The sequence below is a fragment of the Meriones unguiculatus genome, chromosome 19 (assembly GCF_030254825.1).
Source record: "Meriones unguiculatus strain TT.TT164.6M chromosome 19, Bangor_MerUng_6.1, whole genome shotgun sequence".
Lineage (NCBI taxonomy): Eukaryota > Metazoa > Chordata > Mammalia > Rodentia > Muridae > Meriones > Meriones unguiculatus.
In genome coordinates, this window is record NC_083366.1 from 45,153,865 (window position 1) to 45,180,272 (window position 26,408).

Here is a 26,408-nt window from a genome sequence, read left to right on the forward strand (position 1 = left end):
CATTTTCTTTCAGCACAAAACAAAACCCATGAGGAGCCTATATTTTTGCTTCTTCTTTTATCCTTAGCATCTAGAATCCAGTTTGGACTCCAAAGTACATAAAGAGTTATTGGGGAATATATTGCTTTTTTAAAACTCTGTATGAAATAGAAAAACATGAGCAAGATGTGGTTCCTAACTTAAGTCTTTTCATTCATAAATTACACTGAATATTACTTCACTTTATTTCTGTTGTTGTGATAAAATAACTCCAGGGAGAAAATGTTTATTTGAATTCACAATTCCAAGTTATAGCCCACCACAACATAGACGTCAAGGTGACAGGAGCTCAGAGTGGCTAATCATATCACACCCACAGTCAAGAACAGAGAGAAATGAATGCATGCATGCCCATGCTCACCTCACTCTACCTATTCTTATACAGGCCACAACTCAGACTTAGGGAATGTCAGTACCCATGGTGGGCTGGGTCTTCCTAGCGCAATTAGTACAATTATGTCAATCAACCAACGTATTGCCATAGGCTATCATGATCTAGCGAAACCTTGAGACTCATCCCAAGTGATTGTAGATTATGTCAGACTGACAATTAAAACTAACCACAACAGGGCTTAGAGAAATGGCTCAGCAGTTAAAAGTTGCTCTTCCAGAGGACACAGATTTGATTTCCAGCATCCACACAGAATCTCTCAAACATCTCTAACTCCATTCCAAGTGACTGGACACAGCTTCTGGTTTCCAAAGTCATTAGACACACACATGACATATAGCCATATATGTAGGTGAAACACAGAGGCACATAAAATTTTTTAAAAGTACACATTTTGAAAAAGCTAAATATTACAGAAGAATGTTATTGTGTATTGTTTGAACTACAAATTTTACAGATACATTTACATTATGACAAATGGTAGACGGCATCATGAACACAATGTTGATATGTTATCAGCAACAATATTCTCTACGATTTTCCTTCCATATCTCTTGATGTTATGGTCTGGATATGGTTCATCTTTTTAAAAGGTTTGTGGTCTGGGGGCTTGGTCTCCTGTATTGGAGTTGGAAGGGGGCGTTTAAGGTGGCAGAACCAGAACCATTAAGAGATAGAATCTACTGGAAGATCATTAGGTCACAGGTATTCTACCCTCAAGAATGAACAAACACTTGCTTTACGGAATGGTAGGAGCCCTGTGGAGATGATTTTCAAGCAAGGCCATTCCACATGCTTAGTCTCTTCTGCATGTATGGATTACTGTTTGTCATCCTGCTGTGACAAAACTGAGGCGGTCTCCTGCCAACACCAGCACTACGATAATTAAGCTTTCCAGCCACTAGAATCATGAGTCAATAAACCTCTTTATAATTTGTATTCCTACTTCAGGTATTTTGTTGCAGAAAAAAAAATGAACTAATAATAAGTAAAAAATCTAAAATCTGGGAAAAGTCTTATATAAATGAATTCATCTTAGTTAACAAGAACAAAATGTCTTCAGTTTGAGCTGCCACATCACACTTTTGGTGTGATTTATTTCCAAAAATGCCTCTGATTTTGTCTGTTCATTCAACTTCAACATAAACTCCTTACGGAGTTTCTGTATAGTCCCTGTTCAGCACTCACTGTTAGGTAAACCAAACCATAGGGCCAGTGAGCAACGGAGAAGGTCTGCCAAAGTGTAAGACAGAAGAGTAACTTCAGATGTATCTCCTAATATGCAAAGGGAATTTTGACTTTATCCTGTGGATCTTTATGGTGCCTGATTTCTTGGCACCACACTGCTGTGCATGTCAGTACTGTAATATATGTCAATCACACACCAAGAAGGAAGGGAGGTAGGAGGGAAGCAATTTCTTAGGGACTGTTAAATAATTTAGTCAGTAAAATGCTTGCCATTTACATGAGGATACATGAGTTTGAGCCCCAGAACCAATGTGACAAAGGCAGTTGTAGGTAGCACACTTGTAATCCTAGTATTGGGGAGAGGGAGACAGAAACCTCCCTGGGACTAACTGGCCGGTCAATCTAGCTTAATCAGTGAGCCTTGGTGAGTGCTAGGCTCAGTGAGAGACTGTCTAGCAGTAACAACATGGATGGCCACTGAGGAAGGACAACCTTTGTCCTCCACACTCATGAGCACATAATACTCGCACAAGCATGTGGCCACACATAGCTCTGTTCCCCCGACCCCAAAACATGCAAGAATAAACTCTTAGGAATAAAAGGCTTGGGATGCATGAAACCGTGGTGAAAGGACTGGAAGACAAAGTGAGGTTTCCTGAATACAAGGCTAAAGAGAGAAACATGATAAATAAAGAGAGAAGTACAATCAAATGACAGAGCTCAGCATCCATCTCACAGAAGACCCACAAAGAGAGAGCCTGAGCTGGTCACAGTGACACATAGGTGTAATTCTCAAAATTAGATGGTGCTGGAAGGAGGACCATTCTCAGCTACACAGTGCAGCCAAGAGGGCTAGCCTTAGTTACACAGTGATTTTGAGATAGTCTAGACTAGATGAAATCCTGTCACCAAGGAAAAATGTAAAAGAAAGGAAGGAGAAAAGGAGAAGCTAAAAAAAAAAACCCAAAGGAAGTCTATCAAATAATAAAACAAATTTTCTCTGATCAAGAATAGGTGTAGTTTCATATCTCAAGTACCACTAAAAAGTAAAAAAATAAAAACATCATTATGAAATTTGAAAATATCAAGATTAAAATGGGTCACAACAGTTCAATGAGAGAAAGCAAGAGTAAATCTAGAAAGAGAATCTAATTTTCTGGAAATTAGAAAATTGTTGTATTGTGCCCCCCCAACACACACACACAAAAATGAAAATCTCAGCGTTAAGAAACAGTACATGTGTTGTCGCTTGAGTTTTTGATGTTAGCCATTCTGATGTCACTTAAGTTTTTGATCTTAGTCATTCTGACGGGTATAAGGTGAAATCTCAGGGTTGTTTTGATTTGCATCTCCCTGATGACTAATGACATTGAACATTTCAAATGTTTCTCTGCCATTCGATATTCCTCTATCAAAAATTCTCTGTTTAGCTCTGTCCCTCATTTTTAATTGGATTACTTGGTTTGTTGGTGTTTAACTTCTTCAGTTCTTTATATATTCTGGAAATTAGCCCTCTGTCATATAAAGGGTTGGTGAAGATCCTTTCCCAATCTGTAGGCTGTCATTTTGTTCTGATGACAGTGTCCTTTGCTTTACAGAAGCTTTTCAGTTTCATGAGGTCCCATTTATTGATTGTTGCTCTTAGAGCCTGTGCTGTTGGTGTTCTGTTCAGGAAGCTGTCTCCTGTGCCAATGACGTCAAGGCTCTTCCCCAATATTTATTCTAACAGGTTTAGTGTGTCTGATTTTCTGTTGAGGTCTTTGATCCACTTAGATTTTAGTTTTGTGCAGGGTGATAAATATGGATCTATTTGCATTTTTCTACATGTAGACATCCAGTTAGACCAGCACCATTTGTTGAACATGCTATCTTTTTTCCATTGTATTGTTTTGGCTTCTCTGGAGAGGATGTGAAGAAAGGGGAACCATCTTCCATTGATGGTGGGAATGTAAACTTGTACAACCACTTTGGAAATCAATCTGGCACTTTCTCAGACAATTAGGGAATAGAGTGCTTTCTCAAGATCCAGCTATATCACTCCTAGGCATATATCCAAAATATGCTCAACTATACAACAAGGACATTTGCTTCACTATGTTTGTAACAGCTCTATTTGTAGTAGCCAGAAGCTAGAAACAACCTAGATGCCCCTCAAAGGAGGAATGGATAACAGAAATTGTGGTACATTTACACAATGGAATACTACTCCGCAACTAAAAACAAAGAAATCATGAAATTTGCAGGCCAATGGTGGGGATGAGAAAAGATCATCTTGAGTGAGGTATCCCAGAGGCAGAAAGACACACATAGTATATACTCACTCATAAGTGGATATTAGCCATACAATACAGGATAAACATACTAAAATCTATACTCCTAAAGAAACTAAACAAGGAAGACCCTAGGGAAGATGCTCAATCCTCATTCAGAAGGACAAATGCGATAGACATCGGAAGCAGGAGAAGACAGGGAACAGGACAGGAGCCTACCACAGACAGCCTCTGAAAGACTGTACTGATCAAGGTATCAAAGCAGAGGCTGAGACTCAAAGCCAAACTTTGGGCAGCGTTCAGGGAATCTGCCCAAGGAAGGGGTAGATAGAAAGACCCGGAAGGGACAGGACCTCCAAAAGAAGAGCAACAGAGGCATAAAAACTGAGCCCTAAGGCCTGTGAAGGGAATGATAACCCAACCAAGGACAATGCATAGAGAGGACCTAAAACCCCAGCTCAGATGTAGCCCATAGACTCAGTATCTAAGTGGAGTCCCTAAAAAGGAGAGCAGGGACTTCCCCTGGCATGAACTCAGTGGCAGGTTCTCTGATCACCTCCCCCTGAGGGATACAGCCTTGCCAGGCCACAAAGGAAGACAATGCAGCCAGCCCTGATGAGACCTGATAAGCTAGGGTCAAATAGAAGGGGAGGAGGACCTCCTCTATCAGTGGACTAGGGGAGGGGCATAGGGGGAGAAAAGGGAGGGAGGGTGGGATAGGGAAGAGATGAGGGAAGAGGCCACAGCTGGGATACAAATTGAATAAATTATAATAATAAAAAAATTAAAAATATATTATATACATGTAAAAAAAAGAAACTGTACAACAGGCTTTAGGTCAAGTTTGAAACAGACTGCTGTGTGATTTCATTCAAAGATGAAATTTAATAATGAGTTTTCATTCTACTACCTTCCATTTGACCCCTTTCATGGAGACACAAAGAAGTAATCAAATTGAAAAGGTTGATAACCAGAAAAATCTTAATTGGCCCTGTTGTGATGGTGTTTGTTTAGCTACAATGCTGGCTGCCAGCTTTTGCTTTTAGCATCATCCTGAAGGCTTCATAATAATTAATGCAGAAGAGTGATAGCACACTCAGCTATAGGAAAATACATGCACAGTTTACACATGGAAAGTCAAAAGGTACAGAGGGTTGGAGAAGAGGAAAAGGTTCCTGTATCTTCAACACATAAAATGGATTTTTCAGCTATATTATTAAATACCTTTTTGTCACTGGGACAAAAACTGACAGAAACAGCTTGAAAAGAAGTATTCATTTTGGCTTACAGTTTCAGTCCAAGTTTACCTGGCTTCACAGCTGCGGGCCTCAGACAAGGCAGAACATTCTGAAACTGAGTGTGTGGTGGAGGAAACTGGCCACAGAATAGAAACTGGCAATCAGAGAACTAGGAGAAGGGCACAGGGATAAGACAAACCCTGGAAAGGCCCACCTCAGGGGCCTATGTCCTCCTTCCTTGGGTGCTACCTCCTGATGGAGCATTCATTCATTGGTGATGTCTGAGTCTATACCACCCAGTCACTTCACAGTAGCACTACCAGCTAGGGACTAGGCCTCAGACACAAAGGTGCTTGCCTTGTAAACCTCATGAGCTGAGTTCGATCCCCCAGAACCAGAACCCCCTAAGGAGAGAACCAGTGCCACAAAGCTGTGCTCTGAACCCCATGTGCATTCTACAGCACGCACAAATACTCCGAGACCCACCTGCCCATACATACACAGCACACATTCACTCACACCCACAACAACAATAATAACTTTAAAAAGTTCTCTGATCAATAAAAATTGGTGTTGAAGATTTAAAACCGCAGAGTCATTTTTGTGGGTTAGTGCTGGCATTGTGATTCTTTTGTTTGTATTTGATGCAAAGCCACATATAAGTAATTTACAATTAAGACTCAAGAAAAATCACATGCTAAGAATTAGTAGCTTAGACAGGGGGCTCTTAGAAATACACAGGAAACACCACTTGGGGACAAACTGTATAAGAGACAAAAATTGTCATTTAATTTACAAGCAGATAAGATAATTTCCTCCTGATAGGCTTTCCCACAAGTGATTTCTGAGGCTCATGAAAACCCTTTGGCCACAAGTTCTTTCTGAGAGTGGCTATGTTCTCAGCATGTTCTTTCTCCTTTCACATTGAGGCAGATGGGAATGCTGGCATGGGTACAAAGTACACAGCGCTCAAACTCCCCTGGTCAACTCTAAGAGCCAGGGACTGACTGTAGTACTTTGCAAACCTCTTTACTGCTCAGTGTAGAATGGTTTTCTCTGTGTCTACATTCTCATACTTATAAAGGACTTTTCTTCCAAAGTAAGTGACTTGTCGGGGGGGGGGGGGGAGAAGAGGTGGTCTTTTTTGTTTTTTCAACTAAAACTAAAGTAGAAAGGTGAACACCATTGATGTCATTTTGAAAACAGACAAATAGTTCTAAAAGTTAAACAAGCTGGCTTTGTCAACGGAGGAGAGCCATGATTCTTGTCCTCTGACCGCCTAGGGGGCTTTATCTCCTCATGGCATTTTAATGACATTAACAGTAGGACACAGCACAGGCACTCAATGCAAACACATTACATACCTCTCCAGAGTTAGAGCAGGCAGCACACAGTCAGACCTTATTTGTGAGCTGGTTTCCTAGACATTTCATGAACTCCATCAACACAGAGAAGAATAAACTTACAAGGGACGAAAAACAGCGGGCGGAGGAAGTTTCCAGGTGGAATTTGTATAAGCAAAGCACAAATAATCAGAAAACAGCAGATGAATTTTAGTATTTACTGAGCGCTTGCCCTTTTAAGGATTCTGGGCATTTCTAAAACTTTCAAGGGAAAAACAACAAAACCCAAGTAAAAGCTGGGTTTTTCCTCTGAGGGACAAAGTTTATTGTAAATAGGGCTGAAGAGGAGGGAAGAACTAGTTGAACTCAGAAGTGCCCAGGATGTGCTCACACTAAAGAAAACATATGGTCACTTTCAGAGTGGTCTCAGCACTGCTGCTGTCTCTTCCACAGAAACAAGTACCTCTCACGGTGGGAGGCGGCCCTCGCTGCTAGGTTAGGAGGAGAAAGCCAAGCCTGGGAACTCCCCTGGAGCCCTGTGCTTTGGTTACATTTCCTACCAGCGAGCAGACAGGAAGCATCCGCTGACAAAGAGGCAAGCAGAGGCCAAGGCTAAAGCAGACAGTGCTTCTGAGGTCTGACTTTGAAAGAACGGAAACCATGTGGGAATTACTTTACTATTCAACTGAAAGCTTCAGGTGGCTTTACATTAAAGGAATATTGTCAGCCACGTCCCTGGGCACTGTGCTCCCCACCCGCCTTCTCCAATCCTGCTCTTCTTTTCTGTTTAAATTTTACAAGCCCTGTGACAAGCAACGGAAATTCCCTAAATATAAATTAAGCATTGTGTGCTCTCAAGACATTCTTGTTAGCATTCAACCAGTAGTTTGGCATTAAAATCGGTCAGATGGTTCATTGGGGCTAAGCTCCCATGTGTGTGCAGCATGTGTATACGCTCTGCCCTTATTCATTTCATTGTTAATCTGTGTACAGACTCCCCATCATGTCCACCAACATGAATGTATGCATCTCTGCTTCCTGGCAAAGGTCTCCAGGCTGTCCAGACTACCTCTCTACAGAGATAGAAGTGCTCTGTCTCAGAACAAGCTCGATAAAGGCATGTGAACCTTGGGACAGAACAACTGAGCTCACTTCTTGCTTATCTGACTCAATGAATCTCAGCTAGGAGGTCTTCCCATAGCAGACTGTTCACCAACCTGGTCACCCACCGTGGGTGTTCTAACTAATGCAGTCAGGGAAGGATGGGAATGGAAGGGATACTCTAACAGTGTCAACTGTTCATGACTTCCATGCACATCTCACCATCTGAGGCCACTCCCAGCCTTGCTTAATCTTGGTGGAAAAAAAGTGCAGCTCCATTTAGCATCTCCAGTGAGGGTTATCAATGCATCTATGAGTATCCTCAGTGGTCCCAGGAATGCACAATGGCTTGAAAGAGCAAACCATCAAGGTACATAATGGCTTCTTTCCTAAGGGTCTCATTCTGTTGCCCAGGCTAGCCTAAAACTCACTAAGCTCACATTGAATTTATTCTGACCCTCCTGCCTTAGCTTCCTAAATGTGGGAATTATGAGTATGAGCCACCACACCTAGGCATGGGCCCTATACTAATCAATTTACTCGTTGCCATGGCGAAACATAAAAAACAGCCACTAATAGAAAGAAGGGTATCCATAGTTTAAGGGTACAGTCCTTAATGTCAGGGACGGCGGGGGTGGCAGGCACTTGAGGTCACCCTAGACTTATAGTCAGGAAGCAGAGAGGAGAATGTTGCTGTTCAGCTTCTCTTGTTCCCGCAGTCCATGGAATGGTGCAGCCACCTTCAGGTGGCTCTTCTATGCTCTGTTAAACCTTTCAGGAAGGCGCCTCATATGCATACACATAAATTTACTTCCATGCTCATTCTAAATTGCAAGTTGACAGCTGAAATTAGTCATATAGATCCTGCCTTACTTACTTACACACAGACATACACAAACACACACCTCTTCTCTAGAGGCTTACAATCTGTGCTTGTCTTCATTACTTAACACTCAGAGTTAACTGAGCAGGGACAGGATATCTCATTCTTCTATTTAAAAGAACGACAGCAGCCAAGCCTAGTGCAATATGGCTGTGGTTCCAACTGGCCTGAGTGGTGGGGGTGGGGTGGGGAGGGTGGAGCACTGAGGCTGAGGCAGGAGGATTATGAGCTGGCAGCTAGCCTGAGTATATAGCAAGACCTTATATCTAAAAAAAAAACAAAAAACAGAAAGGAGGAGGAGAAATAGCAGTGAATGAACAAGGCCACATACGTTCTTTGGACATGTTTCTTGTTTTCTACAGCATAATGAAGGATGTTCAGTCTCTACTAAGCTTGTTAGGATGGGAAGACAAATGTCATTACTTGCTATTTAAAGGGGACCAAGAGAATTTTCAGCAATTGCCTACCCCATACAGTGAATGGAAATTTTCTTCCAGTAAGCACCCGGAGTACAAAGAATAATTTTTACTATGAATAAATCTCTCCCTACCTACTACATGCAGAATAGCAAAAAGATGATTTTCTAAATCTCCCTTTCCCAAGAAATAGTCTGAAAAAAAATGTATTATCTTAGAGAGAAGCTGGGGGTCAAATGAGAGAGAAGGCAGAAGAGGAGCTTATTTTCTCTAGGTCTGAACTACTTTTCCTAGCATTTCTTCTCTGGTCATTAACCCTGCCCTATACCCTGAACTTATAAATGAAGAGGAGTGAAGGGAATTTATTGGAAGGAGACTTGGGAGGCTTTTTGTAATGTTAGATATGGCTTACTGTTTACTAGATACATGGAGAGACATAAATAAAAAATTCATGCCAACAGTATTTGTAGAAGAGACCAGCTGTTCTTATTTATTCCAGCAGACAGAACTGAGTGTTATTATGCAAGCTCAATGAGCTACTCTGGCAACAACTGAGATGGCTTGAATCATTTTAGATCCTAGAGAAGAGTGCTAAAGAGAGTTTATCCTAAGAAACCAAAGCTCCATCCAAGAGTTGTCAAACCTGACCAAAATATATATATCACCACAATGCAGACTCAGTTCCTGCAGTTGCTTTGCTCTTGTCTCTGTGCCTGCATCTGTCTTCAATAGCTGACTCCATCCCAAGGAACAGGATGGGGGGAAGGAATATCCCAGTCCAGCAGTTTGCATGTGCTGACACTTGGATGAGCTCAGGGACTCCTAGAAAGGCTTTGTCTATAGCCATCTCATGTGGAAGATTCTGGTACAGTTTTCTTTCCTTTTTTAGTTAATACTGATGAGGAACTGCTGAACTATGAGGAAGCAGTGCTCAGGAAAACTGGTGTTCACTTATTGAAAGGGATAAGTAGTAGCTATGTTAATGGGTGTTTTCCAAGCACTAGGATTGGGCCCTAATGGATTAACCATGTCATTTAAACCTGCAAACCACTGCAATGAGTGAGTGCAATGAAAATCTGCCACCCAAAGATTTTCAGTATTGAAAACAGAAAGAAACAGGGACTTCACAATGGAACAACCTGACCATAGGACTTCAGCCAGGTGATGGTGGTATACATCAAGAGAGTCAGGTCAAGGTAAAAGTCTGTGTGTGAGCATGAAGTGTAAAAGTATGTCACCTCCAATAGGAGCTTAGAGACTGAGACATCACACACACAAGACCTACATAAACTCAAGTCAGAGAAAATCCTAGCACAGAAAAGAGGAAGTAGGCACAAAGTCCCTCCCCAACCAAAAAGTGATATGGAAAGCTCCTTGGAGAAAGTAAATCAGTTTTCTTCAATGGAGTAACAATGTCTACATCAAGGACACTTACTTCAGGACAGGCCCCGTGCTCAGGGTAGTAACACAAAACACACTTCAAATTTTTTTGTTTGTTTGTTTGTTTCTAAGAAGAAAAAGGAATATGAACTTGGGTAGGAACGGTTATAGGGAAGGTCTAGGATAAATTGCAAGAGGGGAAAGGATAAGATGAAAATATATTCTATGAGCTGGGTGGTGGGGGAAAGGGGCCACACGTCCGCAATCCCAGCACGTAGGAAGGCAGAGGCAGGTGGAACTCTGTAAGTTCAAGGCCAAAGTGAGTCCAGGATAGCCAAGGCTACACAGAGAAACCCTGTCTCAAAAAAACAAAACAAAACAAAACAAAAAAACGCAATGTGTGTGTGTGTAATAAAATTCTCAAGAATAAACAAAAATATTATATAAAACAAAAACAACAACAGAAAACAGTGCTTGTCTCTGTACTTGTCCTTGGGGAAATTCACAGCCTAGTGTAATCACGAGAATAATATCATACAAAATCCACAATAGGAATAGTCTATGGAATACTTCCCGAAGTCTTTTCAGAATCATCGAGTTCATCATGAGAATCTTCACACACCAGCCTAACCCACATGCTACTCAGAATCAGATTCTGAAGACTGACAGAAGACACCATGGATAAACCAGGGAAATCAAAATAAACTGTAGAGTTTAGCTAACAGAAGCATGTCACTGTTGGTTCCTGAGTTTGACAAACATACATAGGAAGAAAAACCTGGCGAGAAGTACACAGGTACACACCTCCTACTATTATAAAAAATAAATCTACAAATCCCTCTGAGGTTGTATGTTTCTATCAACATTCTAAAGATGAAAGAAGGAAACAAGTTAATAACTTTTTTCTTAAGGGGGTGGGGTTCAAGACGGGATATGTTGGTGTAGCCCTGGCTGCCCTGGAACTCATTTTATAGACCCGGCTGTCCTCAAACCCAGAGATCTGCCTGCCTCTGCCTCTGCCTCTGCTTCCCAAGTGTTGGAATTATGCTGGGATTAAAGGTGTGTGCTGTGATTCCTGGCTTGGATTAAATAATTTCTTAAAACCATAAGCCAGATGCAAAACATGGTGCACGTTACAGAACCAAGGAACAAACTGTGAGATAATGCCTTGTTAAAATCTTTGTTTTCGTTTTAATAAAAACTATTTTATATCAGATGCACGAAGCTGGAGGGTTGACCTGTTTTACTACCCTCGTAATGACAGTTATTTTAGTGATGCTTTTAAGTGTCGGGCTCTAACATTACTTTCTAAATATTTTATCTCTATTTCCATTACAAATTTCAATAGCCAAGAATGCTGCTATCGTGAAAACAACATGAGCTGGAAAGGATGTAGGGGTCAGGGAAAGAAGCTTTTATACGCTGAGGATGAGAAGGGAAACTAGTCTGACTATAATAAAAACAATCAGTGTGGAAGCTGGCCACCACCTCTGCCTTGATGTAGCCTTGGGGTAAGGGTGATACACTCCTCATCCCCCCCTCTCCCCTTGCCACTTGAGGCAATCAGGAGGAGTGACTCAGAAGTCATGAGAGGTGAGATGGCCCTGCCTCTCACCAGCTGCAGCACTCAGGAGACTGTGAGCTGCACCTTGACTGGGCAGCACAATAGAGCTGGTCCTGGTTAAGGTGGCCCAGGTGAGCCAGCCCCAAGGACAAGAGCACAGGAGACCTGCTCCTCTGATAGGTGCAGTAGCTGGGAAAGCTGGCCCTGGGGTCACAAGATGTAGAGAGCCAGCCCTGCCCTATCACTGGCTATAGCTTTTGGGAGAGTGGGCTCGGCACCTCGCCTGGGCTGGCCCTGATGGAAAAGGAATGGGTGAGCCAGCCCCGAGGATATGGGTACAGGATAGCTGTCCCAGCTCCTCACAGGCTGTGAGTGGAAGCGTGGGCCCTGCACCTTGACTGGACAGCATAGTGGAGCTGGCTCTGGAAGCGTGTACGGGTACGAGAGCAGGAGAGCAGATCCTGCCTCCTGCAGATGGCAACACTGGGTGCTGGAGAGCTTGCTCTGGTGGTTTAGATAAGAGAGAGTCAATGAGCTGACCAGCTCAGCTACCATCCGGGCCCAGATCTGGAGCTCTGAATTGGCCCACCTCAAAACCCATAACCTCTGTGAAGAGTTAGCATGTGTGAAAGGGCCAGTCCTGCTGATTCAAACCTTAAGGCTCTTCATGACACAGGGTAACAACAGGATAATCAGGAGGAGTCCCAATGAGGACCCAATATTGATAGTGTCACAGAAGCCGGAGATCTTAAACCAGACTAATGACTCATTGCTGTGAACATTTGCAAGTGAGGATGTGTGCACAGAAGGATACACTGTGGGACACACTGTGACACACTACAGCTTCCATGAGGAGATGTTTTCTATGCCTTGTTTTGTTGTTGTTGTTTTTGTTGTTGTTGGTGGTGGTGGTGGTGGTGGTGTGTGTGTGTGTGCTTTATTTGGGGGAAGGTTGCAAGGACGAAGAGTGGATATGAGGGGTTGGGAAGATGAGTAGGACTGTGGTGCATGATTTGAAACTCACAAGAATCAATAACAAGTTTTTAACAAAGTGAAAAATATTAGAAATCAGTACAGAGGTTCTTATGAAACTAAACTAAAAATAGAACTAGCATATGACATAACAATACACCTTCCAGGTGTAAAACCAATAGACTCAGTGTAAACACACCAGAGACATGAGCAGTGTATATGAACGCTTATTGCAACCTCAGTCACAAGAACCAAATTACTCAAACAGCCTAGATTCTGTCAACAAATGAATGAATAATGGAGATGTATCTATATACAATTGAGTTCTATTTATTAAAAAAAAAAAACAGAATGAAATGTTGTCATTTGTAAGAAGATGAATGGTACCTGAGATTTGCATATTAGGTGAAATAAGCTTGATTCAAAAAAACAAATACTACATAGTTTTTCCCCCCTTCATGTGCATTATCTAAACAACAACAACAACAACAAAAATAGGACTTGAAAGTAGGAGTGCTATTTAGAAAAAAGGGGGGTCACTGGAAGAAAGAAGGGAAAGCAAAAAAGGAAATAAGTATGAGAAGGATGAAAACATGAGCTCTACATGCATTGAAGTTTCAAAATGAAATCTATTATTTTTATGGTTACTATATACCATGAAGAAAAACAAAAGAAAATCTGAAATGTAGAAAAATAAAATACCTTTGAAAGCTATTCTGAAGTTTCTCAATAAGGGAGGGAAGAGGAATATGAGGACACCTCAGTGGGTTATGGGTTTGCTATTAACCTTAGGTGATAATTACAGATACAGCAGAGGTCCATCTAGCAATGCAGTTCAGTTGGTAGAGTGATTGCTCAATATGCACAGTGATGTCCTGGCTAAATCCCCAGCACCACATAAAATGGGAACGGGAGAACATACGTGTAATCTTAGCCTTCAGGTGGAGGAGGCAAGAAGATCAGCAGTTCAAGGTCACTCTCAGTCATAAACACACACACACACACACACTACATACTGACATGTTTTCTTTTGATAAGAAACTAGATATTTTAGTGCTAGGCTTACCTTGTAAGAGAAAGAGTGGGTTACAAGTTTGCAGCCCTTCAGGGGCAATGACTACACTGACATAAGGGAAATCAGAAACCGGACCTTTGGAGGTCCTGAGCTGTCTCAGACCAGCTGTGGCTACTGCAGGAACCTGAAGCATGCTAACCGCGCACGAAGATGCACATTCTTACAGAGCTATCTACTGAGCCAGTTTCCCACCGTGGGAAGTAGCCTCTCTGGGGAAACTCTAGCCTCCTCCCAGGAAGGCTCAAGTCGTCCAAGATATATTCTGTGTTTCCTTGGCACTTGCCAAAATCAGACAGTAGGATTCAACAAATGGTTCTAAATACTGTACTTGATACATTGTTCCCGGTGAGACTATAGCGTGGAAGTGGTCCAGCAAGTTAGAAAGCCCGCTGCTTCTGTGTGTGATTAGATTAGCCTGCCTGAAGACACATTGTTCTCCAGTCTCCTCTACTCACGAGCTTTCTTTTTCTACTTGAAGGGCAAGCGGTTGCTTGAGTTAGTGATTTTACCACTCAAGAACAGCAAAGGCTCTTTTCCTCCCTGTTTATATTTCAAATTGTTCCAAGGCAATTACTCAACAGCACCATATCTGTGTTAACAGGAGAGGAGGGTAGAAAAAGGCCGATGTGAAGACCAGTTTTCCCATGAAGTCACAGCAGAGCTGTAGGAGTGGGAGACAGAATCACTCACCCGATTCACTGGGGGATAGAAACAGAACCTGACCCAGAATCTGGTCCCCACCCTTGACGAATAAGAAAGAAGCCAAGTTCAAGCAGCTGTACTTCTCTCTTTCTCTCTCTCTCTCTCTCTCTCTCTCTCTCTCTCTCTCTCTCTCTCACACACACACACACACACACACACACATAAAGTGAGAGAGAGAGAGAACTTGGCAAACTAGGACTGACCCAGAGCAAATGCTTCTTTTCAAGAATTTTTGCTATTTTTATAACTGAACTCATGAAAAAAGTCTCCATTTCGGAGCCCTGGCTCATTCAGGCTGGAATTTTAAACTTTCAATCCATACAGCACATGAGACTGTTTTTTGAGGAGTCATTACTAACTACTAACATTCGTTTCCAAGATCATTTAAAAAGCAAAGTCTGGACATCAGAAGTGTGTCGTGTGCGTGGATTCATGGCAGCTCACAGAAACATAGATTGCTGCTCAACCATCCCCATGTCAGCCTGAACCTTGCCCCAGAGTCCTATTTATGTCCAGTTTCGCCCTTCCAGATGTGTGGACACTGGATTCATCACACTAATCTCCAGCCTTCAAGTTCTTACAGGCACTCCCTGAAGGACACCTGTTGAATATTAAATTGAGATTGAGTTTCAAAGCCCAAAGCCCACAAAATAATGCAAGGTCAGCTTCTCAAAGCTATTGCAGATCAACTTTTAAGTGTTCTTTAAAGTTTTCATTAACAGTGTCGGGTCTACCCCAATGGTTTCCATATTTGCTTTCAGCTTTCCAGACAACTGGAGTTGTCAGGTGCCAACACTATAGAAAAAGTTTAACCATGTGAGACAAGACAGAGTGCATAAACCACTCCTGAGAAAAGATAAAACAAAAATGGCACTGTTAAACTTTTACTCTTACAGGCCTGTATCATTTTCCTACCAATGCCAATAGACTTCTGTGATAAAATTGATTCAACAAATCACGGGGGAAGAGCACCGTGGCTGGGGCCCTTGGCAATACCCAGCATCAACAGGCAAACAAATATCTGCTAAATTTATCAATCAACAGCTAATGACACTGTCTCCTAAGGAGTTATGTTTAAAAAAAATAACAAAAATAAAATAAGGAGGGAAGGAAAGAAGGGAGGGAGGCAGAGAGAGAGAAGGAAGGAGGGATGGAAGGGGTAGAAAAGGCTCTTTCTCAAGTCTTGATGAAAATTCTTAGGTAACACTAATGGAATAATATACTGATAATAGACTAATCCCATATTGGCAATTTCCTGAATTTAGTGCACAGTTACTCAATGATTACTATGACATTACAAACATACAGGGAAAATAAAGTCAAATCACCTTAGAAAAGCAACATTCAGGTTTACATACAGTCCCCACATGGTTCCTAATACCTACACATACATAAATTCAGGCACATAGGATGCGCTGGATTCAGGAAAACACAACCTGGCTGACAAGATAGATCAGTGGGCAGAGGCACTTGTGGGCACACCTGACAATCTGAGTTCAGTCTCTGGAGCCCACAGGGTAGAAGGAGAAACACACCAAATAAGTACTCCCAAGTATGTACACACACACACACACATAAAGCAAAAACACAAAAGGACAAATGTGAAAAGAAAACAAAACAGGATCCCATGAAACATACACTGCATTTGGTGTTTCATTATACATTATTGCTGAAACATACGTGATCACTCTGGCACTTCTTTACAATTCTAAACAAAAACAACAACAAAAAGCATCAAAAATAACTTCCTGATAAAGCAATTTTATATTTAATTCTCTCGCATGGGGTACCACAGTATTGGGCTGAACATGCCTTGAAATTGAGTGGCAGGGATTATGGGTAAGCGTATACTACAGCCTCTGATTTCATGTATTAGAAAATTATCTCCAGAGAGTGTATATTTCCCCCCCACCAGTATGTGTATAATGACCTTGAGTTTGCTCGTTATTCCACTACTTAGCCAGTCTGATAATTCAAAGGATGACTGTGGACATATTGTGATGCAAGTCGCATGCCTAATATCATGAAGCAGCAGCCTAAAGCAGGTGTCATGGCCGTGAGGGGCAGCGTTGGAAACTGACAGCTTTGCAAAAGGTGCAGTATGATTGAAGTTGACATTCCCGACTTTTACTTTTTATTAAGATGACACAAAACTTTTACAGAAATTTCCATAAGACAGTTTATACCAGGCCAGTGTCACCTGGATTACACATGCGTTTGTTCCATTTTTTTTTTAAAGCGCCTTCACTGTGACATTATTTTAGATAGTCATATTCTCTGTCACACAGCCGATAGAAGTTGGTCTTTAAGCCAGGTTTGTGGTTACATGTGTGTTTGCATACATACCTGTGTATTTAGCTATCACATACAACCTATACATAAGCACATATATACACATGAATATGATCGTAGGTCCATACACAGAAGCACTTGGTATATGCTGATGCTTATGTGTGCATACACAGTTTTTGAGTTTACTTCTTTTGTTTTTGTCATGCTAAGGAAGTAATCCAAGACCTCAGGCAAGTTTGGCAAGTGCTCTACCTTTTGTTTGTTTGTTTGTTTGTTTGTTCATTTTGAGCCAAGGTCTCAGTTAGTTACTTAGGCTGACCTAAAACTTGTGGTCCTCCTGACTCACGCTCCCAAGCAAAATCTTGTATTTCTTAAATCTTTTTCAATCTTGTATTTCTCCCATTTGTCTCAGTAAATCAGCTGATGTATGTTCTTGCTTAACAGTTTTGAAGGGGGGCCACTCTAGAAGGCACTCTCACGGAAAAGTACCGCAAAAGAAAAAAAAAATCTTTCAAAATTCTGCTTTATAAATCTAAATGAAAGTCGAAATGGCAGAGGAGGCTATTTCAAGAGTGTGGGACCCACTCTTTGCACCCCAGAAGAAGAGCAGAGTCTGTGGGGTTCCTCAGGGCACAGCAGCCACAGCCCACACACCATCGTAACTGCCATTTGTGGGCACATTGCACGGCGTGCCTCTACCCTCTGTGCCTGCCTCACTCACGCACCTGCTTCAACGGTGTGAGCTCAGCCTGTGGGTTTCCCTTGATTGATGGTGGTATAACTGCTTTGCGCTCTGCGGGTGAAGGGAAGTGGGCTCTGCTCAAAGCAGTTTGTGGTGCTACAAACTTCCACTTAGAATCACACGGAGGAGAGACAGAGAGAGGAGAGAGAAAGAGAGAGGCAGGCGTGCATACAGCCTGTCGGCCCTCCCCACCCTCACTGAAGGACTGAGGAACACTGGGCCTTAAAATAAAACCAAACAAACAGAGAGGCTTTGAAAACCAGGAAACAAGAAGCCGGCGAAGGAAGCATCTGCAGCTTTCACTCTGAAACAACCCCACGAGTGAGACCCATACGTGTACACAAACACACATACACACTACAAACACGGTGAGTAGGCCACTGATTTCACTATTGCCAGCCTTGCCTGGAGGCTTTGTTATTTTCCTGACTGAACATATTTGTCCAAACTGTGACAATATTTATGGAATCATTCTGACCCTGAAAGAGAGGAAGTGTCTTCTGGAGCATACAGTAATGGCTTTTAGCAAATACTAAGGCCACAGTGACCTCCATGTGTGTAACTTTTCACCTTTCACCTTGTCTCTTATTTTAAAAACAAATTTATGCATCAGCTAAAGTAAAGCCCTTTGGTGGTAGTGTCCATGGAACCCACTCAAAACGGTCGAGTCCACCCAATCGGAGGCAGAACCTACCTCTGAGGTTCCCAGAGGAATGATCACAGAAGCTCAGAGTAGCTTTGATGGCTCCCTTTCATTTCCATGTGTTCCTCTACTGGGAGATTTTAGGCCATCGCCACGATTTATATACAGAAAAGAAGAGGAGGAGGAAGAGAAGGATGCAGTAGCAGCAAGAACAATAAATAACAAAGGAAATAAAGCAGAAAATATCTGCATATGCTATCAAAGTAGAAGCCAAAATTGTACTGCCTGGGTTCAGTTCAGTGTGAAATGGGGATTTCTGAGCAACATAAATAAAATATGATCATTTCAATGAACCACTCTGGATGATTCCTTAGCTTGAAATGTGCCACAGTAGCATTGGCGACCCAGACAAAGGGCTTATAAAGCACAGAGGTTTGCCCTTCTCAAAGCTTTATTCCCAAATTATCTCCCTTTTACCTAGTAAGCTTCCTTAGCTCAGGAACAATATGAGGTAGACATAGGAAGAGCAGGTACCCAAACAATCCTCATAGCTAGATCCTGAGTAGACCCAGTTGTAAGGTCCACAGGCCTCTTTCTATCTGTTCATAATTTCTAGTTGTCTTTGGTCAAAACCAATGTTTTCTTTCCTCTCCCATCCTTCATTCTGAGGCTTTCTCCCATCTTGTTTCAAAAGCATTATTGGCTACTTACAAAATCTGGTTTGGTTTTTGAACTCTGCAACAGAGCTAACACAAGTCACCTTTATCCTCTGTGTATTTTCTCCCACTGGTATCGGGGGTCTGGGCACTCTGCTTTCTACTAGAGAGTATTTCACTGAAGCACACTAGTACTTTCTATTCGCCTCAAAATGTCTAAAAAAAAAAATATAGCACCGGCATCTTTCATCATTCCATAACAACAGAATACATTCCACTGAAACACCTACCTCTAAAGAAAGCTCATCCTTTCAGAAAGGGCTGGAGAGATGCCTGAGTGGTTAGAAACACGGGCTGCTCTTCTAGTAGACTAGAGTTCAAGCCTCAGCACCTACAGGGCTGCTAACAACTGCCCATAACTCTAGTCCCAGAGGGTCCAATGCCCTCTTCTGGCCTTGGCAGGCATTGCACACACATGGTGCATAGACAAACATTCAGGCAAACATACATAACATAAAAATAAATAAAGGCTCAAAAAATATTTAAAGTAACAGGAAATACCGCTCCCCACTCTCCACCCCCTGCCCATCCCTCTCCAGCTCTCCTTCTTTCTTTCTTTCTTTCTTTCTTTCTTTCTTTCTTTCTTTCTTTCTTTCTTTCTTTCTCCATCACTTTATAGAGCACCAGGCAGCCAGGCTGGCTTTGAATTTCCTATATAGTCAAGAATTCCCTTGAACTTCTGATTCTGCTACCTCTGACTCTGGTGGGCTGGGCTTTCTAGCATACACCATCATGCCTGCCCTGGGTTTAATCCCTGGAGCTATAATAAGAAAAAAGAGACAGAAAAGATTGGCATCAATTCATCTATGAAGCACAGCAATTAAAACTAACTGTAAATGTACATAGAAATGTCTGTTTAGACTGATGTTTTAGAAATATTCAATATTTTATTTCACTTACTATTACTCCTCCCAGCAATCACATAAACAAGTGAGCAAGTACACTCGATTACATGTGAGGAAACTGAATCTGAACAGTGAGTAACTCCTTGAGATAAAGATGTCTGACAGCAAAGCGAAGCTCACATCTGACTCTTCTCAAAGGCAATCCATTCTTCTCCTGTGGGAATCCATCTTGGAAAACAACATGAAAGAGTGTAATGAAAAGCCCTTGCCCTGTCCACCCAGGACGGACAGGCGGCTCCACGGAAGTGGCTGTCACTCAACTTCAGCCTACACTGACAATGGGAAGCTGCAGTGAGAATGAAATCAAGATGGTAACCAACTCCTCTGTGAGAAACCTAAATTGTAGCAACTTATTGAAGGAAACACATACACGCGCACACACACACACATACATACACACACAAACACACACACACCACACCACATCTACTGAAGGGGCAAAAAAAAAAAAAAAAACACATTCAAGGGTAGCTTGGGCTCTCTGGGCCACAGTCTATGCTATCTCCCCTAGCCCACCTACTTCCATACTGCCGAGAGTTCTAACAGACCATTGTTGAATTTATATTCAGGTAACATACGTTTTGTACATCAAAACGCTCCTTGAAATAACAAATGGTTGCAGTGGATGAGAGAGCACCACACATTTTAACAAAAGACACTTCTCTGATCACATTTTAGTGGCTGCAAATGCTCAATAAAATAGCAGTACGGCTCCTGAGTGATCTGCTCTATAGCAGACACAGCAGTTTGTAGTATCAATTAATCTTGTCTTTCCCAGATCCACAAACCAAAAAAAAATTGACCGCAAAAGCACCTGTAGGAGGAACCACTAACCCCATAGCCTTTCTCCCCCTTCCCTTTCTTCTTCGAGTTTGATGACTTGGCAGTTATGGGATTCCTCCTAGAGGAGTTGGGGACTCACTCTGCCAGCTCCGTGTTCAATGCTCAGCCCAGCTGGTTCCATAGAGCTGGCTGTAAGGTGGTCACAGTTCACCTTCATTTGCTGCAAAGATAATGAACTACCCAAGAGAGAGAGAGAGACAGAAAGAAAGACAGAGGGAGACACAAACAAACGGACAGGGCCCTAGGTGCAACAGAGTCCCAGTGTAACAGTGCAAAACTTGATATATGCTATTTTCCAGGAACCTGACAGTTTCTATAGCCAGAGAAGCAGGAAGAAACAATGGCAGGAGAAATGGAAAATCAGAAAGACAGAAAGCAGCAGCCAGAACACATCTGGAAAGTACGCACACTCATGTGAAGAGAGAAAAGTGTGCAAAAAAAGAAATTTTGAACTACAGACAAGCGTGCCTTTGACATAAGTCTCAGTTGTGACTGGATTTGACTTGTCTACCAGGAAAAACTTCCCACACAAGGAAACTTGGAGGGAGAGTGGGAGCAGATACAGGGATTTAAAATCTATATGGGAAGTACAGGGTATTCCAGACAGTTCTGAGCACTGTGAGAGACAGTGACCTCAATGCAACCTGTATTTAAGTCATGTAGCTGACCTTTCATTCACACACACACACGCACACACACACACAGCTAAATTATGGTGTGATGTGTTTCCTCACCCCAACCATGCACTTGGCTATTTAAATCTTAAAATGAGTCACATCTAAATCTTGTCTTCCAAACAACTTTTTCCCACTAAAACACCAGGACTGTGAAAATAACCCTCTGTCAGCATCCCCTTCACAGAAAAGTCTTGTCTGTTATATAAACAGCTGGGGACCTTTAGTCACAATGACATCAAAGTCAACACTTGGTCTGTGTGACTCTGATTGATGTATGACTCTAAGGCAAATTCAAATTCCGCTTAGCAATGAACAGAGAATTGGTAGATCGGTGGGAATTTGCTTGGCAAGTCTTCAGGATTCACTCCCCTGCAAACCAGGCAGGTATTAAACTAACAAAGACAACAGTTCCTTCCCTCGTTTGCCCTGCTCTTTGCCTTCTCATCCTTAGCCTGATCGATCCAAGAACGTTTTTGGGTGACACACCTGGATTTGAGTGTCTCACAGTCAGTGCCCACAGTGCTAGGAAGCATTCTAGAAAGCACAGGACACCATTCCCAATACACAATGACACAGTCTCAAATGTCCACGCTGCTGAGGCAGGGAGTTAGCTGTTGCAGGAATAAATCTCCCCTCCAAAAGAAAAAAAAAAAAAAATCTTTGATGGTTTTGTGTTCAAGTTTGGGTGTATATGTGTGAGTGGGGGGGGGGGGAAGAGGTTGTGTGTACAGATTTGTGTAGAGGTCAGAGGGTGGCACCAGGTGTCTTTCTCTACTGCCCTCTGCTTTCTTATTTTGTTTTCAAACAGCGTCTCCTCACTGAACCTGGGGCTCACTGGCAAGCGAGTGAGTCTCAGGGGCCCAGCTGTCTCTGTGTCCCCAGCACCAGCATTATGAGCTCTCATTGCCATGTCTGGCCCTCATGTAGACAGGTACTGGGGGCTGTGAACTGAGGTCTTCATGTTTTCATGACAAGCATTTTGCCAACTGAGCCATCTCCTCAGCCCACTCTATGGTTTTACAGTCACGGAGCCGAAGGAGGTTCCAAGTAATATCTGTGTAGTTTTCCTGTCACTGAACAAACATCTGACGCAAACAACTGGGAAGAAAATTTCATTTTTCACTCAAGGTCTCAGAGGACTCAGTCCATGTGGGCTTAGTCCCTTATACTTGGAAAGAACATTGCAGCAGTGGGAACATATAATCAAGAATCGTTCTCACTCTCATTGCCTATAGGAAGTAGAGAGATGAGAAAGGAAAGGGCAAGATAGCCACAAAGGCTCTTCCCAGGTGACCTCCTCTCTCAAGCAAGGCCTCACTTCCTAGAGTCTCCAGATCCTTTCCAACTAGTGCCATCACTGAAGGAACTAACCTCTAACACATGTGCTGGAGGCGTGGAGCAGTGTTTCATATTCAAATCATCTCCTCTCCCTGCTATCTGAAGGTCTTCTCTTCAGATTTAACACACATGGGAAGAGAACAGCGACAGACAGAAGTTTAAAATGGGATCACTGTGGAACCCAGTATCTCACCGAGTGCCAAGCTCTGTCTGAGGCTCCAGTGGGTGATGAACTGCCAAAATAACCACAAAGGAAAGATAAACAACAGAGTCTTAATGAGTCACCAAAAGGATGCTTTGAAGTATATGAACCCAAAAGAAGTTGACATGGAGTTTATTAGTGTGTACGTGTGTATGTGCCTGTGTGTGCTTGTGTTTCTATGGGCACTCTGATGCATATACATGTAGAGGCTACAGGTTAGCATGGGGTGTCATCCTCAACCAGTCTCTACACTTTTGATTTGTCTTGTTTTGAGACATGGTGTCTCAGGGAACCTGGAGCTTACTGATTGGCTAGGCTGGCTAGCCAATGCGCTCTAGTGATCTGCCTGCCTCTGTCTCTGGAGTTTATGTTTTAGAAGAAAATAAACTTTTCTCCTGGCTACCTGTCATGGAGACACAACCACACAAGCACAACCTCCCACATACAAACTCCAAAAAAGATGTGTCGAAGCCAATTGACTCTAGTTACAAAGACTCTGTGTAAGCCTTACCTTGGCTTAAAATAAAAGAAACCTGAGAGATACAGGGGAAGGATCTGGAGGTTTAACTCTTTCGTAAAAGCAGAGAGAACCAACCCCTGAACCACACCTGGAGATTAATTAGCAGCTCTTTGATGTATCCTCTGTCCTCTGTGAAGAGCCCAGTGGGGTGGAGTCATCATAACATTTACACTGCTTGGTGAAAAATAATTTGCCGTGAGGTAATAGTGTAAGCTCAGGTCATGTCCCAGTCCTGCCAAACAAACGGAGCTGCCAAAGATCCCTTACTGTAGCTGCTGCTTTCACAGTGATGGGCCTGCTCACGTGCTTGACGCTCTGCTGCCCTTGATCCTGACTCAGTTCCTCTGCTGTGTGTGTGTGCACGTGTGTTTGTGTGTGTGTGCACCTGCATGCACAGCAGCTTGCAGGAAGGGCCCCATGCACAAGCTCTTAGGTCTGTTTGGATTCCTCCTGGTAGTCATACTTGGACTCAAGAGCTCCAGGGAAGAAGAAAGGAGGCGCTGTCTAGATCAGGACAGAGAGGTGACTCCCCAGCACGCACAGAACATGTCCTGCCCTGTCAGAAGAGAGAGCTGTGACATCCAGTGCAGGTTCCATGCAGCTGCCGTTTTGTGAATGATTTCAACACCACATCACTCACACAGAGGGCTCTGTCTGCCATATGCCGAAGGCTCATGGTATTCAGGTTCTGAGAGCAGGCAGTGTGCACTGGGGACAGGCTGGAATGTGTCCTTAGAGCAGAAGAAACTGTCTCATGAGACTTTGAGCATGCACGTTTATTCTAAGTGCTCCTGCTTATGTGACTGGGACATAAACTGAGCGTGTGGTAACCTAATCTGTGAAATTGTTAAAGTGCAGTTTAAAGAAGAGTGGTGACTGGTGCGCCTTACACTCCAGGTCTTCCCATGGCTGCTTCTACAAGCCAGCATCTAGAGAGTGGCTCAGCAGTCTGATGCAGACCATACCACCTGGGGTGGGTCATTTCTGCTCTCTAAAATGACCCAAACTACCAAACTATGAGCAAAACAATGGTATCATTTTTATTAAAACTTCTTCAAGGTGATACACTTGTACCCACAGAAATACATTTAAACCCAGAGTTCCTGCCTGGTGCAAATCCCCAAAAGAAAACACAGACATCAACAATGTTTGGTGAAGTGCACTGAGGCTGTTTTCAGGTCTGGGCAAAAACCTAGAAACTATTAGAGTAGTCGGCGTTGTTATGCTGAACAGAATTCTCATCCCAAATGTAGTCTATTAAAGCCCCCAAGACTCCTTCCCTGAAAGAGCTCTCCTTACATCAAAGAGGGTTCGGGTAAGAAGGTTGTTTGAATGAGACTAAAAGACAACAGGCAAGCACAAGGCAAAAGGCTCCCCAAATCCACATCCCAGGCCCCACAGCTCATTTCATATAACGACGACTCCTTCCAGCATTGATTTTACGCACAGCACTAAATTCACTCATTATGTAACACTACATCGCTTCTTAGGTTTAGTGAATAAATTATAAACGTTTAAATCACTGAATGAATTCTAGAACCAAAAGTGGGGCTCTTGCTGTATGCCAAGAATAATGTGCTTTCTCCTCAGGTGAATAACCTTAGGATAAATATGAAGTTAATCATTCTATCCCTAAATCATCATCTGGAATTGGAACACTGTGAAGAGCGTGTTTTGAGTACCTGTGTGTATTTATTTACAGTATCATACTTAGATAATGTCTACACCACAGTCTTTTATCTTACATAATCACGTTTGTATGACTGTCTAATTTGGTAAGCAAAGTTAGGAATTAAAACTGAATTGCTTAAGTAAGGCTGAAAGAGATGGCTCAGTGGTTAAGAGCATGTACTGTGCTTCCAGAGGACCTGAGTTTGATTCCCAGCATCCACGACAGGCTCCTGGGAGATCTGAATCTTCTAGACTCTGTGGACAACTGTACTCACATGCACAAACACACACACACACACACACACACACACACACACACACACACACTTATGTATACATACATACCACATACATGCAACCAAACACGAAAATATAAGTAAATTCTACCCAGTTGATCATTGTCAGTTGCAGCCCTCATTGCAGATGGTGATAACTATGACTGACAATGGGAAAACCATTTCCCTTGAGATCATGGAAAATTCAAGTGAATTCAATTATGCAACATAATTGAAGAAGCAGTAAGTCAAAACATATACCATGCCCTTCGTAAGAGCCATCTGCAAAGTTTCTCACAGACACAAACTATTTAACATCTCGTCACAGGCAGCTTTAGGATCCCCCTGGGAGAGTTTCTTAAATGTGACTATTTTACTGTCCCAGAAAAAAAAAAAAACCCACATTAGTGCATTTCAGGTACTAAACCAAACAGACCTCACAACGGGCAGCCATGTTTACAGAGAAAGATAGCTCACAAAACAAAAAAACAAACCACAAAAAAAAAAAAAAAATTGTGAAAGAATCCTATCAATCACCATCGATTGGATTTTAGACAACAAAGAAAGAAATATTCAAATGAAACAGCCTATGTATAGAATTTCCTAGAGAACAAGACAGAAATGACATTAGAAAATAGTTCAGGAAAATGTATGCTGCGTTAGGGCCCTGGCAGTGGTTTTGTTTACCCCTGTTCCCTCGGTAGGAATATAGGTAGACAAACTCAAATTTATCAAGCCAACAGAAAACAGTGAAGGAGAGAAAGGAACGGAGGAAGACAAGGAACAAGAAGACTGTAGGAGGAGGAGACACAGCAAGGATCAAGGGACCAAGAAGAGCAGCAACCACCACCTCGCAGGATACCCCAGTGACCCTTGAAGACAAGCATGTAAGGATCCTGACGGGCAGAAGTATCTCCTTCAAGTCCAACAGAGCTGGCCACCGTGCTGGTTTACCAACCATATGACTAGATCATCTTTCTGTCTTGTCAGTACTCAGGGCTTGCCATCTCTTGGCCATCCCT

At 42.5% G+C, this 26,408-nt stretch overlaps 1 long non-coding RNA gene across 9 annotated transcripts in view; it reads right to left on the reverse strand.

The window, feature by feature from the left end:
* Positions 1–26,408, reverse strand: part of LOC132649337 (uncharacterized) — a 414,614-nt gene that overhangs the window by 35,927 nt on the left and 352,279 nt on the right. The gene's annotated exons all lie outside the window — the stretch shown is intronic.